Raw genomic sequence first — 18,718 nt, 5'->3', positions numbered from 1 at the left:
ATTATGTTGGAGCTACCCAGATAATCCAAGATTTTCTATTTTAAAGTAAACTATGCCATGTAACATAATTATGGGAGTGATGATATGTCACCATAATCACATGTACCAGGGGTAAGGCTAGAACAGGACATCTCTGGGTGACCATTATAGAAATCAGCCTATCCCACTGACAAATACAAGAAGGGACTCAATTTCTCTTATTCACAATAATATTGCAGAGTATACTGTATAGCTCTGCCTGTGTTCTAAGCAGCTATGGTGAATTATGAAATAGATAAATGGATATTTCCAAAAGAGTGTCTGAGCCTTTCCAAGGCTCATAAAATCCAACACATTTTATATATACATATATTTAGTTTTGTCAAAGGACCTGAATTTTACAACCTAATATGACATTTGAAACTCACTTGAGTTAAGATAATAATTAAATTTAAAATCATATCTCAAAATATCTCAGAAAGTTGGAAAAAAGTTGCTTTAAAACAAATTTAAAAGGGATGAATATAAAGTCCTGAATTTAGATTCCTAAAATATCTTTGCACACAAGGAAATAAACCCTACCAGTAACACACATAAAAAATTAGTTCTCAAGTTCAATGGGTATCAGCAATATAAAATAGCTGCTCTCAAAACTATTTAAGGTTAAGTTAAAGAAGTATAATGTTAGGCTCCAGGCAGGAGATAGCTTTGCTTTATGCATTCTGGCAAAACCACGCCAGGTTTCAGATAGTGTAATTTAAAGGGGATTTGGACAAATATAAACAGATCAAGAGAAGAAAAATCATGTTATGTATGGTCTCCAAATTATGCCATATGAGGGAATTTAGTCTGAAATGACTAGACTCAGGGGACAAACATGAAATATGTGAACTATCAGGACATGAACCGGGTCAGATAACTCAATATAACAACTATCTTAAAGCTGGTAGAGGGGGAAATACAGACTGACTGTGTAATAGGCACAAATTTCCTTTTGGGTTGATGGAAAAGTTCTGGAAATAGATAGTGATGATGGTTGCACAACATTGTGAATATGCTTAATGCCACTGAAATATATACTTTAAAACTGTAGAAGTCATTTCTGTTGTGTATTCTTTACTGCATTTAAAAAAAATGGTTAAATGATAACTTTGAAAATAGGTGTATTTTGCCAACATAAAAAGTAGTGTAACTACCTCAGTAAGGTTGCTCAAATCTGACTCTGCATCAGAACCACCTGGAAAGACTTGTTAAAAATATGTACCCGGCCGGGCGCGGTGGCTCAAGCCTGTAATCCCAGCACTTTGGGAGGCCGAGACAGGTGGATCACGAGGTCAGGAGATCGAGACCATCCTGGCTAACACGGTGAAACCCCGTCTCTACTAAAAAATACAAAAAACTAGCCGGGCGAGGTGGCGGGCGCCTGTAGCCCCAGCTACTCGGGAGGCTGAGGCAGGAGAATGGCTTAAACCCGGGAGGCGGAGCTTGCAGTGAGCTGAGATCCGGCCACTGCACTCCAGCCTGGGCGACAGAGCGAGACTCCGTCTCAAAAAAAAAAAAAAAATATGTACCTGACACTTGACACTGCAGAGTCCTATTCAGAAAATTAAGGGTGATGGTTAATATTCCATCTATTTATCAGCTATTGATTAAATGTCTGATTTGTTCCTGACACTCTGCTGTCACCGGCCTGGAACAAGGACCAGCATTTAGGAACCATTAACCTGGAAGCTTAAGTTATTCCTCTTAATGCAGACATTCAGGCAGTGACATTGGAATTGCAATTCCATATTAAAAAGCGACGAGCCCAGAGACCTATTTTTTCTTGTCCAACTCTCAAAAGTATTTGAATTGATAACATTGCAAGAAATCAATCACAGGTTTATTGTATATCTTGACACCAACAAAAAATAAATTATTCTTCTATTTATTCTTTGTGCAAATAATAACATGCCCAGATTGATCTCAAGTTGCAGAGGAAATGGACATGATCATTCTCCAAATTCTCCGCTTGTAATGCTTAAGTGACTAATAAGGAGTGACCAAGCGTCAGTATACCACAGTGATTTACAGCATCGGTTGCTTGTATGTGGGTTCAAACACTGGTCCTGGCATTTGTTAATACTATCTCTGTGAACTATGTCATGGCTTTTTTGTTTGTTTATTTGTTTGCATGTTTGGTTTTCATTTCCTTGTACTATGTCAGTTTCCCTGAAACAGACCCAGATTCTGAGATTTGTAAAAAAAGCCATAGCTGATCCTATGAGAACGTCTGGGGCTGGGTGTTGCATGTTCCTGTCTCAAGGTCAAGGGGCTGAGATTTCATAACCTACAGTTCCCGTTACTAAATGTGAGCTTCCTCTGGGGAGAGAGTGTGGCTCTGGGTGGGGTCAATTGTCTTTCTCCAGTGATGCCTCCTGGAGAGGGACTGAACTAAGAGTCCTCAGCAACTAAATCTCCCAGTGGTTGGGAGAACAGGGGTTCAATCCTGAAGTGGGGAGGAAGAAGTTTGAGTGGTACCACAGCATCAACTATAATCCCTGAGTCTCAATTACTTCATAAAATGATTGTGCTGTTTAAATAAGATAATGCATTTATAGTGCTTATCACAGTGCCTGTCTTATGGAGACTGTTCAAAAATGATACATGCAGTGGAGAGAATTCTAAGATGATCTCCAAAAGCTCCTCATTTTTGTATAGTCCCTTCTGCTTTTTATTATGGGTAGAGCATGTGAATATGAAGAGATATTACTGTGGTCATAATGCTGCATTAAACAGCAAAAGGGAGGTTGTCCTAGGTGGGTCAGATCTAATCAGATAAGTCCTTTAAAAGCAGAGAGTTTTTCTGGTTATTGCAGAAGAGGGAGCCAGAGAGATGTGCTTGGCTGGCCTGCAAGAAGTCAGGCATCAATCTGGTGTGCTACCTATGGAGGGAGCCGCATGGCAAAATTTTGAGACCAGCCCCTAAGAGTAGAGAGTGGTCCCCATCTGAAAGCTGGCAAGAAAATAAGAACCTCAGTCTTACAGCCACAAGAAAGGAATTCTGCCAATACCCAGCAAGCTTGGAAGAGGATCACAAAACTCTGGTGATAACCATAGCCCTAGGAAATGCCTTGAGTTCAGCCTGGTGAAGAATCCAGTCACTCGATACCTGGCCTTTGGACCTATGGAAACTGTTAAGACAACAAATTTAAAGCCACTAAAACCACTAAATTTGTAGTACCTTGTAATGTCACAATTAAAAACGAAGACAGTTTATTATTATTACTACCACTACTTTTATTATTACTATTAATAAACTTTGTCTTAGACTCTCTGGCAACTTTTTGTATCCAAGGTTGAAGTCCTCCAAACATTTCCCAGAGCAAGTAATCAAGAGAATGGAGGAAGGATCAGTGATTGAGCTCTGAAGTTATCTTTAAGGCTGCCTCTTTTGTCTTCTGTGAAATTTTGTATTAGACCAGGCTAAGGGCAGACAATAGTTGAGTCAAGATGTAACTTAAAACCCTGACTTGCCAAAGCAAGTCTCATTTATTCTTGTTGTCACAACAGAGTTAACAATCGCATCCTCTTTAACTTTAATAGTATCACAGGTGAAATGATAAATTATACAGTCACCTCCCAGCTCATTGACACAGTTCTGACTGCAGCCAAATTGGAAAAACTCCTTTCTCTCATTTTTAGCAATCAATTGATGAGTCAACCCTTATTGAATATTCACTGTGTGCTAGATGATGTGGACATAGCAATGAGCAACACAAGACTGATACCACTATTCCCTGTCCCGTGACACACACACACACACACACACACACACACAGAGAGAGAGAGAGAGAGAGAGAGAGAGAGAGATCCTTCCTGGAGTTTAAAGTCTAATGAGAAGTATTGACAGTTGGACAATATTACACGATACGTTTTATGGTTGAGAGAGATGGGGGCGATGGGAACAGTGAAGAGGGAGAAGTTTGGACTTCGGGAATCACAGGTTTCTCACAGAATGAATACAGAAGAGTTGGTCAGATAAAGAAAACAGAGGAAGACTTATCTTTTAAATGATGCTAACGGTCTGGACATTTTTGTAAAGGAAAAATTGAGATGTTGACGTGTTTAAAACATGGTAATTAATGTTTTGTTGTTTTTCTACATTTGTGACTTTATGTATGTCCTACCTACCGAGATGCCTTATACCTGGCTTTGCCTATCAATACCCACTTCCACTTCTTAAATGACACCCGTGATAATTGTATTTCCTGGTGCATGTGAACACATCTTATCTGAGTCTCTATTTTGACATATTACATGCTAACTTTCTATTTCAGTTACCCAGGTGCATATTTTGTTTTTCCTGGGTAAGACTTGACTATCAGCTCGTTGAGAATGGTGATCATGCCTATTAGAGGTTTTTTCATGTAATAAATTTCCAAGTTTTATTAAAAAAACCCACATTCATAATTTTAACATAAGTATTAGGTATTCACTATTTGTGCCAGGTACTTGGAGACTTCAAAGTAGAGCAAAATCTTCTTCCTAGTCTCAGGAGCTCACACTGCAGTGGGTGAAATAGTCAAGACAAGTAAGAACAGGGAAGAGACATGAGTGTTTTAAAACATAGGTCTTATTGTTATTCAGGTATTCAGGCTTCTCCTGATCTGTTGGAGATCAGAAGAAGCCTAGTGTTGAAAAGACAGTTTGTTACTTACAGTTCCCAAGAGGTAGGAGCATGCCACACTATGCAAGAAGGTCACATGGAAAGTATCAGCGTTGGGCAGGAAGCAGTAGGAATATGAAAAGTATGTGAGTAACAGCTTTTATTACGATTTTCACAGGAAGGACCAGGTGAGGACTAAGCTTATGATTGCCTAATTTGAATAATTTCAGTGAGTTGTGGAGTGTAGGAGCTCTCCTGAGTTGCCTGGTACCTAGACCTGGGGTGATTAGGTTAGAGGGATATTGGCCTGGAGTGCAAGAGCCAGATAGAGGAGGCATGTGGAGGGGCAAAGGACATGATGTGCTCCTGGTTAATTTGCATATGAAAAGGATGCTCACAGGTATATTGTTTACTCTCTCTAGGAATTTTCCAGTCCTTAAAGTGGGATTTCTTCCATGGTCAGTAAGGCCCCAGATTTGAAAAGATCAGATGAAAAAGACATGCTTAACCCATTGAGCAAGAAACTGTAAGAAATCAGAGAGGTAGCCTGTAATTCTGAATGAAATGAATACATTATGAAAACAGCCCAGGATTAAAACTTGATTTCAGGCATCACTCTGCCACTGAACAGCTATGTGATGGTTGTGCAAGTCACCTCATTGCTCAAAGTTTAGTTTCATAGGATGAAAAATGAGAGCACTGGATCAGTGGTTCACTGACTGCACTCGCCACAATCTCAATATAGAACTTAGGAGGGCCCAGTCGGGTCAGCCAAGAAGACTGGGCTTTTAGGCTTTTTACCCCAGCTTCAATCAAAGCACCAATACCTTTTTCCACTTCACTTCACATGCTGGAACAAAAGTTTCTGAGTGTGAGTGCATGCATACATCCCCTTTCCCCCAATACAGACCCAAATCTGAGGAGGTGATAGCTCTTTCCTTTTCTCTTTCTTCCCTCTCCTTCCATTATTTATTTACTTATTTTTTTAGAAAGTCATTCTGGAACTCTGGATGGAAGAAGAAAAGATAACCAGAGCTGGAGCAGATGGTCAGAGGTAAGCAAAATCCTCTGTGGTGGCTGCAGCAAGCTCCAAGAGCCTCCTTATCAGTAAACTAACCACACGCCACAATTTGCCATGTGCAGAGGACTTGCAATGCTCTCTCTCTACATCTGTCTCTCATTATAGCTCCCAGCCCCACCTTTTTGCACCATTCACACATTTCAGCCAGTAGTAATCCCCAGACCACTAATTCATGCACTGTAAATGATAACTGTCTGACTCACCATGGAGTGGACCACAGGAATGGATTGCTATGAGCCCACAGCAATGGAATAATTTGCAAACCAGCAAACCATTATTTCTTTTTTTTCAGAAACATCTTTGAAAGTTCTCCCATTCTTCATTTCTATTTGTAGTGCCTGAGTTCATACCTCATTACCTCTCATCTGGTCTATTTCAGTAGCCTTTGAGCAAGTCTCTTTATCTTCCAAATCATCGTGCACATACCAGTAATGAAATGCTGGTGTTATAAAGCAGCCTGGATCATGTTACTCCTCTCCTTAATGCTATTTACTGGCTCCTTGTTTATATCACCATAAATTACATAGAACCTAGATATTCTAAATATTGGCCTCAGTCTACCTCTTTACCCCTTCCCAACTTATGCCCCAGCTACACTGGATGCCACTGTCTCTCCTCTTTTACTCTGACTTACCCAATTATCAGTTTTCCTCCTCTTTCCAAGTCTTGTAAATGTTGACTTTACCCATAAAACTGTTGCTGTCAGTCAGAATCAACTTATCCCATCCTAGAGGTTGATTGGTACTCCAGTTATTTTATTTTATGCTTTGACACATCAGTTGGTCTCCTCGGAATATAAACGTTTTATTCATTGCAAAAATGTGTGTATTGTTTAGAGTGGAACTTAGCCCACAATTAGATTATTTTTAAAATAATTTAATAAAATTTGAGGATTGATGTATTTTTTTTTTTTTATTTCAGAGGTACTACTCTTATACCTTTACCCATTTCTCTATGACATTTCTAACCAAGTCAATTATAGTTGGATGGCTACTAAAAGGCCAACTTTTTCAAAATAAATCCTTTCCCTACCAACATACGGCAAGTAATAGAGTATCAATCTACTTTCTCTTCTGCATTCTCTCATAAACTCATTTCTATTTATTTGTTTATTTATTGAGATAGGATTTCACTCTGTTGCCCTGGCTGGAGTGCAATGGTGTGATCTTGACTCTTTGCAACCTCAATTTCTTGGGCTCAAGTGGTCCTCCTACGTCAGCCTCCCAAGTAGCTGGAACGACAGGTGTGCACCACTGCATCTGGCTATTTCTTGTTTGCTTTATTGGTAGAGATGGGGTTTCAACATGTTACCCAGGCTGGTCTTTAACTCCTGAGCTCAGGTAATCCTCCCATCTTGGCCTCCCAAAGTGCTGGGATTACATGCATAAGCCACAGTGCCCAGCCTAACTCATTTCTATTTAGGCTTTTATTGTCACCAGCCTTCTGAAATGTTATGACCATCAACTATCCCAAGTTATGTCTGATTGTCATTTCTTCTCTTTTTATTCAAACTTTCAGAAACACTCAACAGAATTGATCACTTTTTCTTTTTTAAAGAATCACTTTTTTTCTCTTTTAGAAAAACATATTCTCCTGGGGTTAATCCCACTGCACTAGCTTTTCCTTCTCAGTTATCTTTGTCACTCTTTTTCAGCCTGACTGCTAATTTTTGGTTTGGCATCTAAAATTATTTCTGGCCACCTCTGTTCTCATATCTGAACTCTTTCTCTAGGTTAGCTTGTCCAGCCATTTGGCCACATGGCTTCAATTACCTTCTGTTTGCAGGTAACCACCATGTTTTTATCTTTGGTACAGGCTTCCTTGAATATCGTACCGCTTTATAAAATATCTTTTTAAATATATATTCTTGGAATTACCAAATGTTGAGATTTTGAGCTTTTTTCCCACTTCATGACCTGAAATATCATGAAATGTCATGAATTACAAATTTAGAGATTTTGAGCCTTTTTCCCACGTCATGGCCTAGTCATTGTCCTTTCGATATGTGGCCTTCAGACCCTAAAATCTAGAAGTTATTCTTAATAATTTCATGCCTTAGAATCATTCTATCATTAAAAATCATTCTATCACTAAATTCTGTCAACTGAACATCCAAAACAGTATTCCAAATTCATTTACTTCTAATTTTTACTACTACTTCCCTGGTTCAAGCCATCATTATTTCTTAGGTTTACTTTAATACTCCTTGTTCATCTTATGACTTACACTCTTAGTCATAAGACCAAAAAGAAGTATTAAAGTAATCCTACACAGAAGCCTGTGTCATCTTTTTAAAAACATACATCAGATTATGTAATTTGCTTGCTTAAAATCTTCCAACTGTTTCCAATTGCATTTAAAATTAAATCAAAACTGTTCACTATGATCTGCAAGTAGATCATGAGACCTTTTAAATAATCAAGACCCTGATTATCTTTTTAGAATCACTCATACTCAGCTTTCCTTATGTTCCAGCCATGCCTTCTATCACTCAAAAGTCTAATGTCGTTGTAGCCCTATGGCCTGTGTATTAACTTTTCCCTCCTACTAGAATTATTCCCCACCATATATTGCATGGCTGTGCTTTTCTGTCATTTATAGCTAGGTGGCATTCACAGTCACCCAACGTAAAGAATCAATTGCTTACTATCACAGCATCATATTTATCTTTTTCATAGCACTTATTACTATCTTAAATGTTTTATTTCCTTATTATTTCCAGTATCTCCTGATTAGAACATAAACCTTATGAAATCTGAGCCCCATGACTCTTACTGTTTCTGCCACTTGGAAGAGTGCCTGGCTTATTGTAGGTATTAGTTTGTTATTTATTAACTGAATAACTATAAACATGATTTTGAGAGCCATAGAAAGATAGATTTAAGTCTTAGCTGTTAGTTTTTCTACTCTTGTGACCCTGAGAAAACCAGTTTGACTTTTTGAGACTTGATTTCCACATCTATAAAATGAGGGCAGTGATATTTTTGTTTTGTATAGTAAAGCTTAAATGAGAGTGTGCTGCTGAAATCCGTAATATGGTGCCCCAAACTTAGAAAGTACATAATGATTCATATTTTTCTTATTATAAAGTATGATGATTAGTAACATTGTTATATTATCATTGTTACCTAAGCACCTACGATATTTACCTTGTCATTATTTTTACTGCTAATCATTATTACCTCATCACTGTTTTCACTATTTTGGATTATGGATCATGTGCTTTAGGGTGTGAATGTCACTTTCACAAGGTAATAAAACCATTGTCAACTATTACCTTACTATAATCTTACCTTAATATAGTCTTCTCTTCAAAATCTCTTGTTTCTGAGTGGAAGAAAACTAAGCTCTGGGCTGGGCGTGGTGGCTCACGCCTGTAATCCCAGCACTTTGGGAGGCTGAGTCAGGTGGATCACCTGACATCAGGAGTTCGAGATCAGTCTGGCTAACATGGTGAAACACTGTCTCTACTAAAACTACAAAAAAATTAGTCAAGTGTGGTGGCAGGTGTCATTAATCCCAGCTACTCGGAAGGCTGAGGCAGGAGAATCGCTTGAACCCGGGAGGCAGAGGTTGCAGTGAGCCGAGATCTCACCATTGCACTTCAGCCTGGGCAACAAGACCAAAACTCCATCTAAATAAATAAATAAATAATAAATAAATAAATAAATGGAAAGAAGAAGAAAAAAAAAGACAAGTAAGCTCTGAGTAACCAAAAGTTTAACCCAGGCAAATCAAGATCTGAGAGGACTAAAACCAGCTCTTTCTCTGCATTCCATTTTGTTCTCAACAAGCTCCTGTTGATCCTGGAGGAAAAATCAAATGACCCCCATACACTACAAATAACTCTAAAATTAGAGCGATTTCCATTATATCACTTAGACAGTTTGATATTGAGGCATGGTAAACCACTCTAAAACTTCGTGGCTTAAAACAGAAAACATTCTGTTAGCTCAGGGTTCTATCGTCTAGTAATTTGGGCTGGACTCTGTGGTTCTGCTGTCTTTAACCCGGTTTACTCATGCATCTGAGGTCAGTGCTAGTTAGATAGGCAGCTCTGACTCCAGTGTTTGACTGGTTGTTAGTTGGGTTGACAGTGGCACCTGTTCTCCATGCCTTTTATTCTCTGGCAGATTGGCCTGAGTTTATTTGCATATTGATAGCAGGTTACAAGAGCAAAAAGATTGGAAGTTTTAAGACTTCTTAAAGCCTAGGCTTCTAGTTGGCACACTTGCTCTTCCTCTACATTCTATTGGCCAAAACCAGTCACAAGGGCATCCCAGATTCAAAAGGTAGAGAAATCAACTACTTATTAATGAAAGTTGATCCAAAGTATTGTGGCTATTTTTGCAATCTATCACAATCAAATTGCCTGAGTATAGTATGAGAGATGTTAGTAACATAGTAATATCTGAAGACATTAACTCCTACCATTCCTCTAGTAATATCAGATCAGACAGTGCACACCCAATCCACCCCATCTCCTTTGCAGAAGTCCTTGCATACAACATTGGAGTAAATGCCTACCCTCATCTGCTTTTTGCTTCACTGGCTTAGGTTCTACACTCTTTTAGCCAGTGGCTAGTGTCCTCATCATCCATATCAGAGATATTAAACCTTTCATGTTCTTTTATCTACTTAATAGCATCTGTCATCTGTTCTATTTCTTCAGAACTCAATTAGAAAGGCACTGCTGGCCGGGCGCGGTGGCTCAAGCCTGTAATCCCAGCACTTTGGGAGGCCGAGACGGGCGGATCACGAGGTCAGGAGATCGAGACCATCCTGGCTAACATGGTGAAACCCCGTCTCTACTAAAAATACAAAAAACTAGCTGGGCGAGGTGGCGGGCGCCTGTAGTCCCAGCTACTCGGGAGGCTGAGGCAGGAGAATGGCGTAAACCCAGGAGGCAGAGCTTGCAGTGAGCTGAGATCCGGCCACTGCACTCCAGCCTGGGCGACAGAGCGAGACTCCGTCTCAACAAAAAAAAAAAAAAAAAAAAAAAAAGAAAGGCACTGCTTAGCTAATAATCAATCCATTCAATTATATTACTAACTAATGATGATTTTATATATTGGAACAAATTGGCAATTTTCTTTTCATCTTCAATTTTCAAAATGGGCAAAATGGTAAAATTTCAGGCAAAGTGAGTGGGTGGGCCAGAAAAAGAAAAATATAGGGAAAATGGGGTGGTTTGTTTATCTGGGGAATAAAATGACACATTTCTATGCATAAAGCTAACTCTATTTCCCATATTCCAACAATTGTGATGGTGGCTTTAAGACTTTGAAGCAATGGCATGTGTTACAAAAAGCTTTTTCCATCTTCCCAAAGAGCTGTCAGGCACACACAAGGGCACACACAAGGTTCTCTATATGAATCACATGCATATGTAGCTCCAAAACATCTGGTGAATCCAGTACCCAAATTAGTCAAACTGATGATTTGGCGTCCTATAGACCAAATATCTAAATAATCAACAAAGCAGATTGAAATTACTGGGGCTTAGGATGTAATGTGAAAAGACCAACTGGGCTAGGAATGGTTGGTTGACAGGCTGTAGCTGGCTGGCTGGCTGCCTGAAACATATGGGGGCCCCACTGGTGTATGGACTTCTTCCCAGAGGCGATAGTGCATGCAGTGGCTGTGGACAGGGGGCTTTTTTTCAAAGATACATACAGTCAGTGTCAGCTGGCTGGCTTTAACTAGCAAAGCAACATTCCATGTAAGCACAAGCTGTCCCCCCAGAGGGTTCAGCCGAACGGTTCATAGTGAGTGGGCAGTTATCCTTCACGTGACTATAACACACTGTGCAAAGCACTTTCACATAAACTGTCTCATTATAGTGAAGCATTCTTTTGTTTTATTTTTATCAACACATAATAAGTGAGAAAATTGTTGAAAGCTTACTGATTTCCCCAAGGTCACTTAGAAAACAGCTGAGCCAAGCCAAGCATCTAGATGTCCTAAGTCTGGGACACTATTTTCTGTGTAGAGATGAAGGAGGATAGCTATAGGAGTGATTATCATGAACAAATAAGGAATGAAATTTTCAGTATAGGACACTGAAACCATATAGGGAGAGTAATCAGAGATGACACCAATATAATAGTCCATGATCAGTTAGAGTTGAAATTATTTTAGATGTAATCTATCTCCAGAATAAAAGATTTTTCCATCCTGATGGTTACACAAGTTCAAAAAGTGAGGAAAAACGTGATAGTTAGACATGTATAACCTAAACAAACTCATCAAAACTGGTGAAAACAAAGTTATTGTTATTCTCTTTGGTTACCCGAAATGTTTGTATCTCATGGAACAGGATAAAGTCTCATGGATTAAAGAGGGTCAGCAATTCTTTGTTATATTCTCATTTAGAATTGATGTTCATTCACCCTCCCATTGTATCTGCCTTTGGTCCTGTGAGTACTTGCCCCTACTAGGAGGAAGAAGTGATATTACACCAGTTCTAGGCATACCCTTTAACAATGTGGAAAATGTTTGCTTCTTCCCTCTTAGAACATTTTTTTCTTACGATGCTATATCTTGGAACGCAATTGCTATGGTGTGGGAAGCCCAAGACACAGAGATTGTCCATGCGTAGTTCCAGCAGATCATCTTGGCTCCTAGGCAACTGCCAGTATCAACTGCTAGCCATGTGAGAGAACCATGTTTGACCTTCTAGTTAGTCAAGCTCCTGTTGACTGGGATGAAAGTCATCATCCAAGTCAACATTGTACAGAGCAGAAAACCACTCAGCAGAGCCCAGACAACAAAATAATTGTTTTTTTAAAAATAAAATGGTTCTTGTCTTAAAACGAGTTTTGGGTGATTACTTATTCAGCAACAGATAAACAAAACAGAAATTACTGCCTGGAAGTGTAACATCGTTTTAGCAAAAGTGTAACTATTTGACACTGGATTCGGAGCTAAGAGCTAGGCAGAATGTGGTTTCACATTAAGGAAATCATAACAAAAGGTGGGAAGGACAGGGAAAACTTTTTATTTGAAGCTGAAAATAACATTACTTATTTCATATAGTGTCAAAAGCTAGTCAACACTGTCACCTAAGGTAACATAGAAAGTAGAAAAATGGGGCCGGGCGTGGTGGCTCAAGCCTGTAATCCCAGCACTTTGGGAGGCCGAGACGGGCGGATCACGAGGTCAGGAGATCGAGACCATCCTGGCTAACATGGTGAAACCCCGTCTCTACTAAAAAAATACAAAAAAACTGGCCGGGCGAGGTGGCAGGCACCTGTAGTCCCAGCTACTCAGGAGGCTGAGGCAGGAGAATGGCGTGAACCTGGGAGGCGGAGCTTGCAGTGAGCCAGGATCCGGCCAGTGCACTCCAGCCTGGGCCACAGAGCGAGACTCCGTCTCAAAAGAAAAAAAAAAAAAGTAGAAAAATGCCTGATGAACTTGTAAATTCAGCTGAGAATATTTATAGGCAAAATGTTAAAGGTCCCTACTCATTTATTTTAGTTGCATATAATATAATATCAAGATAGAGAGAGACAGAAGAAAGAGATATGAATTAGAGAAGGGATTTTTAGGTTTTCAAGATAAGACTTGCTGTTTTGTTTTGTTTTTTGAAGAATTTTCTTCCCTAGACACTCCCAGAAAAAGACTCTTCAGACAATAATTACATCCAGGGCACTGCCAGAAAAATGTGATCTAAGGCAGAGCTTCAAGGGTGCATCTGTTAGACTCTTTGTTAGGATCTCAGACTTAAGGCAGTGCTTTTCAGCTGGGCCATAAGGCTTCTAATCCTCTGAAGTCCATTTATCCTAGACTGTCTCTGGGATCTTAAGGGTGTTATTCCATATTACTCTGACACCCAGGCTAAGCAAGGTAAAAAAGGACCAGTCTCAAAATGATTTGTGGGTCCATTATTTTGGTTAATAGAGTAATGTAGACTGTGATTTATGAAGTAAATTATAAATTGACACACAGGAAACCCATACAATGTTTAAGGGATTTTATGGACTTTGAATTAAAGGAACAGAGGTAATTTATAATAAAAAGAGATACTGAGGCCTCCAACTTCCTATGGACAGGAAGAAGACATGCATGCTAATTAAATGCAAACTTGGGGCATTTCTTGTCCCAAGGAATGGAAAAGGAAGGATGGCATGGAGAGAAGAGCCAAGAACCCAAAAAGTAGAGCCAAGAAGCATTGAAAATCACCCCCAAGGTACATGTCTGTAATAAATTATTGCCAATATGTACCCAACTTGATTTCACAATTGCTGTGGATCATTGACATGGTTCCTATTTCCCAACTCCCCTTCTTGGATGGACCAGAGTGGTGTGCAAGGGCCATTTGTTAAATGTTCAGAAATTTTGCAAGCTAGTTGATAACACATTGATAGATAGAAATTGACTATGCTATTCACACTGTTGAAATCAGCAAATGTTACAAACTGATACTTCCCCTGTCACTGGAGAACCTTTGAGAAACATTTACTAACAAAGCAGGGGATGGGAATGTGAATTGTGGCTCTTCTGTTCCTGTCTCTCTATTATATGTTGAGTATGTAGGGGTCAAATTAGTCACTTTATTTCATTAGGCTTTCAAGTTGAAAGATACCACATCCAATACATCTTATCAGTAATTAAACCTCATTTAAATGATGAGATCCTGCTCTTGAAGCCACATCAGGTAAGAAAATGAGATTTTTGGAAGTCTGGGAGAAGAGAGATTATATTTCACATGTGAAAGAAAGTAATGTAAGGCCATAGAGCAAAATCTAGGTATCTTAAAGATGTCCACAGCTTCTTTGTATTTCTCCCTAAAGTTGAAATGTTTATTCTTCATCTTCTTGAATCTGGCTCATCCTGTGGCTAACTGCTCAAGTAATATACTCTGATAGAAGTGACACCGTGCCAGTTCCAAGCCTACACTTTAAAGGGAATGAGAGCTGTCATTTCCTCTCTGTTGGAACACTTATATTTGAGAAGTCAAACCATAAGAATAGGCTGTATATAACTGCTCCAGTTGACAGCCCCAGTTGAGCTCTCAGCTAAGAGCCAGCATCAATCACCAGCCATGCAAATAAACCATCTTGGAGTTCCAATGCAGTTAAGCTACTAGATGACTGCAGCACCAGCCAATGTTTCATGGAGTAGAAGAACTGCTCAGCTGAGCGCAGTCATCCCACAGAATTGCAAAGGAGAATAAATTGATAGTTTTTTAAGCATAATATTTTGGGAAAGTAGTAGTAAACTATCAAATCAACAAATAATTTTTCTATTAAACTATTTCAGTTTATACTGCTTGGGGTTGGAGAAGGCAGGAAAAGTCATGGTTGAGGTAAATGTTGTAGTTAAACTCCTAGTTTTAGAGATAAAGACACTGACATCTTAACTAGGGTAAAACAGCTTGTACAAGGTTACAGATATTGTTAGTTATTGAGCTTGCCTTGTAACTCATGTTTTCTAAATGCTATCTCATATGCATCATTTTATATCTGGGCTTTTTTTTTTTTTTTTTTGTCATTCTCAAATGTTCTTTTACTTTATTCTCTGTAATGTTTATAGTATTTTTACAAAACTTCCACTGAGTCAACGCTTCTGCCTCAAGTTTATCCTGCGAATCATGAAAACTCAACCCAGCTGTCTCCCTGCCAACCCAGAAAAAGTGTTAAGACTCAAACCTAATACTTTATGTATCCATCTCCTCTACTTACTATAACATCTACTAAGTGCTAGGCACTAAGTAGAGGTTTGATTTGAAAATATTTCTTGCTAAATTATTTTATCTCTTTTTCTCAGTATCTTAAGCAACATGTGTCTGAATGCATTCATTACTTGGTGTTCAGCAAGTATATATTAACTTTTTTACTTGTGCAAGGTATAGGTAGAAATATATAATAAATATATTAAAATTGAAGCTCTTGGAAAAAGAACATAAACATTTCAAGGAAAAGTATAAACATATCTGTATCTACAAATGCAACAATATTAATGTATTTATGAGCAATGATACAAACAATGTTTGTTTGTTTGTTTGTTTTTGAGACAGAGTCTCACTCTGTCATCAGGCTGGAGTGCAGTGGCACGATCTTGGCTCACTGCAACCTCTGCCTCCTGAGTTCAAGTGATCCTCATGCCTCAGCCTTTCGAGTAGCTGTGATTACAGGGGTGCATCACCATACTCTGTCAATTTTTGTATTTTTACTAGAGATGGGGTTTTGTCATCTTGGCCAGGCTGATCTTGAACTCCTGGCCTCAAATGATCCACCTGCTTTAGTCTCTCAAAGTGATTATAGGCATAAGCCACCACACCCAGCCCAAACATAAAAGGTTTATGTTTGCTTTTGTGAAAATTCTCAAAAAGTTTACCAGCAAAAACATGTATATAACCACCATATAAGCACACACATACACACACATTTAAACATTCTATACAACTTTGTTTGAATTATGAGAGAATGACTAAATAGTCCCTTTTCAAGCTAAAAAAGTTAAAGAAGGCTGTAGCCACCTCCAAGCCCGCCGCCACCGCCTCTGAGCAGAAGATGGCTGTGCCACCCACGTATGCCGATCTTGGCAAATCTGCCAGGGATGTCTTCACCAAGGGCTATGGATTTGGCTTAATAAAGCTTGATTTGAAAACAAAATCTGAGAATGGATTGGAATTTACAAGCTCAGGCTCAGCCAACACTGAGACCACCAAAGTAACGGGCAGTCTGGAAACCAAGTACAGATGGACTGAGTAGGGCCTGACGTTTACAGAGAAATGGAACACCCACAATACACTAGGCACCGAGATTACTGTGGAAGATCAGCTTGCACGTGGACTGAAGCTGACCTTCGATTCATCCTTCTCACCTAACACTTGGAAAAAAAATGCTAAAATCAAGAGCGGGAGCACATTAACCTGGGCTGCGACATGGATTTCGACATTGCTGGACCTTCCATCCGGGGTACTCTAGTGCTAGGTTACGAGGGCTGGCTGGCGGCTTACCAGATGAATTTTGAGACTGCAAAATCCCGAGTGACCCAGAGCAACTTTGCAGTTGGCTACAAGACTGATGAATTCCAGCTTCACACTAATGTGAATGACGGGACAGAGTTTGGCGGCTCCATTTACCAGAAAGTGAACAAGAAGTTGGAGACCACTGTCAATCTCGCCTGGACAGCAGGAAACAGTAACAGGCGCTTCGGAATAGCAGCCAAGTATCAGATTGACCCTGAGGCCTGCTTCTCGGCTAAAGTGAACAACTCCAGCCTGATAGGTTTAGGATACATTCAGACTCTAAAGCCAGGTATCAAACTGACACTGTCAGCTCTTCTGGATGGCAAAAGCGTCAATGCTGGTGGCCACAAGCTTGGTCTAGGACTGGAATTTCAAGCATAAATGAATACTGTACAATTGTTTAATTTTAAACTATTTTGCAGCATAGCTACCTTCAGAATTTAGTGTATCTTAATGTTGTATGTCTGGGATGCAAGTATTGCTAAATATGTTAGCTCTCCAGGTTAAAGATGATTCAGCTTTAAGATGTTACCCTTCCAGAGGTACAGAAGAAACCCGTTTCCAAAAAAGGTCCTTTCAGTGGTAGACTTGGGGGGAGCTTGGTGGCCCCTTTGAGATGCCAGGTTTCTTTTTTATCTAGAAATGGCTGCAAGTGGAAGCTGATAGTATGTAGGCACTTTGTAAATTCATATTGAGTAAATGAATGAAATTGTGATTTCCTGAGAATCGAACCTTGGTTTCCTAACCCTAATTGATGAGAGGCTTGCTGCTTGATGGTGTGTAGAAACTCACCAGAATGGGACTTTTTTGGACAGATCTTCATGACCTGTTCCCACCCCAGTTCATCATCACCTCTTTTACACCAAAAGGTCTGCAGGGTGTGGTCACTGTTTCTTTTGTGCCATTTTGGGGTGGAGAAGGTGGATGTGATGAAGCCAATAATTCAGGACTTATTCCTTCTTGTGTTGTGTTTTATTTGCCCTTGCACCAGAGTATGAAATAGCTTCCAGGAGCTCCAGCTATAAGCTTGGAAGTGTCTGTGTGATCGTAATCACGTGGTGACAACACTCAGAATCTAAATTGGACTTCTGTTGTATTCTCACCACTCAATTTGTTTTTTAGCAGTTTAATGGGTACATTTTAGAGTCTTCCATTTTGTGTGGAATTAGATCCTCCCCTTCAAATGCTGTAATTAACATCACTTAAGAAAACTTGAATAAAATATTGAAACCTCAAAAAAGAAGTTAAAGAAATTTTTTGCCCATCAATAATTCAAAACTTAAATGAAAAAATTCATACTTCAGAGTTGACATCTGACTTGAACTCCATGAAAAATTGTCTCCTGCTAACCCCCAAGATGAAAGAATATATAAAAAATGACTATAAATTGCATAACCTCTCCCCACAAATTGCTTCTGAATTGTGGCTACTAACTCCATCATGTTGTGAAATGGTTCACATCTACACTCAAGCAGGCCTTTCTAGTACCATATAATTTTAATGCATTGAACAAAAGCTCACCTCCTTTTAAATTTCCAGACAATTTTATTTGAATTTTCTTGAAAAAGTTTGTCTTAACTTACCTAATGCTATATGAAGTGTCCCTTACTTTAAAGCATTAGTGATATTTACATACATGTGAACTTTGTGTAATTTCACAATTATATATTATAATAACTCATTAAATATTCACTCAGAGCTAGGTATCATTCACCTATATTAACTTGCTTAATCTTGCCCAAAATTCTCTAATTTTAACAATTAAGGAAACTAAAACAAGGACAAATTATGTAACTTTACCAGAGTCTTCTATCAGAGGAAATTCCAATAAGGATTATAGTAATAATTATCATTTAATGAGTCCACTTAGTGACAATTTCATTACCAAATATCAAATAAGGTAACTGAGGATCTAAAAGGTTAAGGAATTTGTCTAAGATTACGCTACTAGGAAGCAGTGAAGCCTGGATTTTAGTCCCAGTCTGTCTCCTTAAAGCACTAAGAAAGTTTTGAAGAATAGTTATTGAATCTT

The 18,718-nt window shown here is 39.0% G+C and overlaps 1 pseudogene across 1 annotated transcript; it reads left to right on the top strand.

The window, feature by feature from the left end:
* Positions 1–16,186: 16,186 nt before the first annotated feature.
* LOC117098759 lies at positions 16,187–17,926 on the top strand (annotated as a pseudogene). Its single transcript, XR_004443578.1, has one exon. The product of XR_004443578.1 is annotated as a voltage-dependent anion-selective channel protein 1-like (transcript).
* The last annotated feature ends 792 nt before the right edge of the window (positions 17,927–18,718 follow it).

This window comes from Trachypithecus francoisi, unplaced genomic scaffold (assembly GCF_009764315.1).
Source record: "Trachypithecus francoisi isolate TF-2019V2 unplaced genomic scaffold, Tfra_2.0 Lachesis_group16, whole genome shotgun sequence".
NCBI lineage: Eukaryota > Metazoa > Chordata > Mammalia > Primates > Cercopithecidae > Trachypithecus > Trachypithecus francoisi.
The sequence above is the reverse complement of the archived record's forward strand: the minus strand, read 5'-3'. Positions and strand labels throughout refer to the sequence as shown.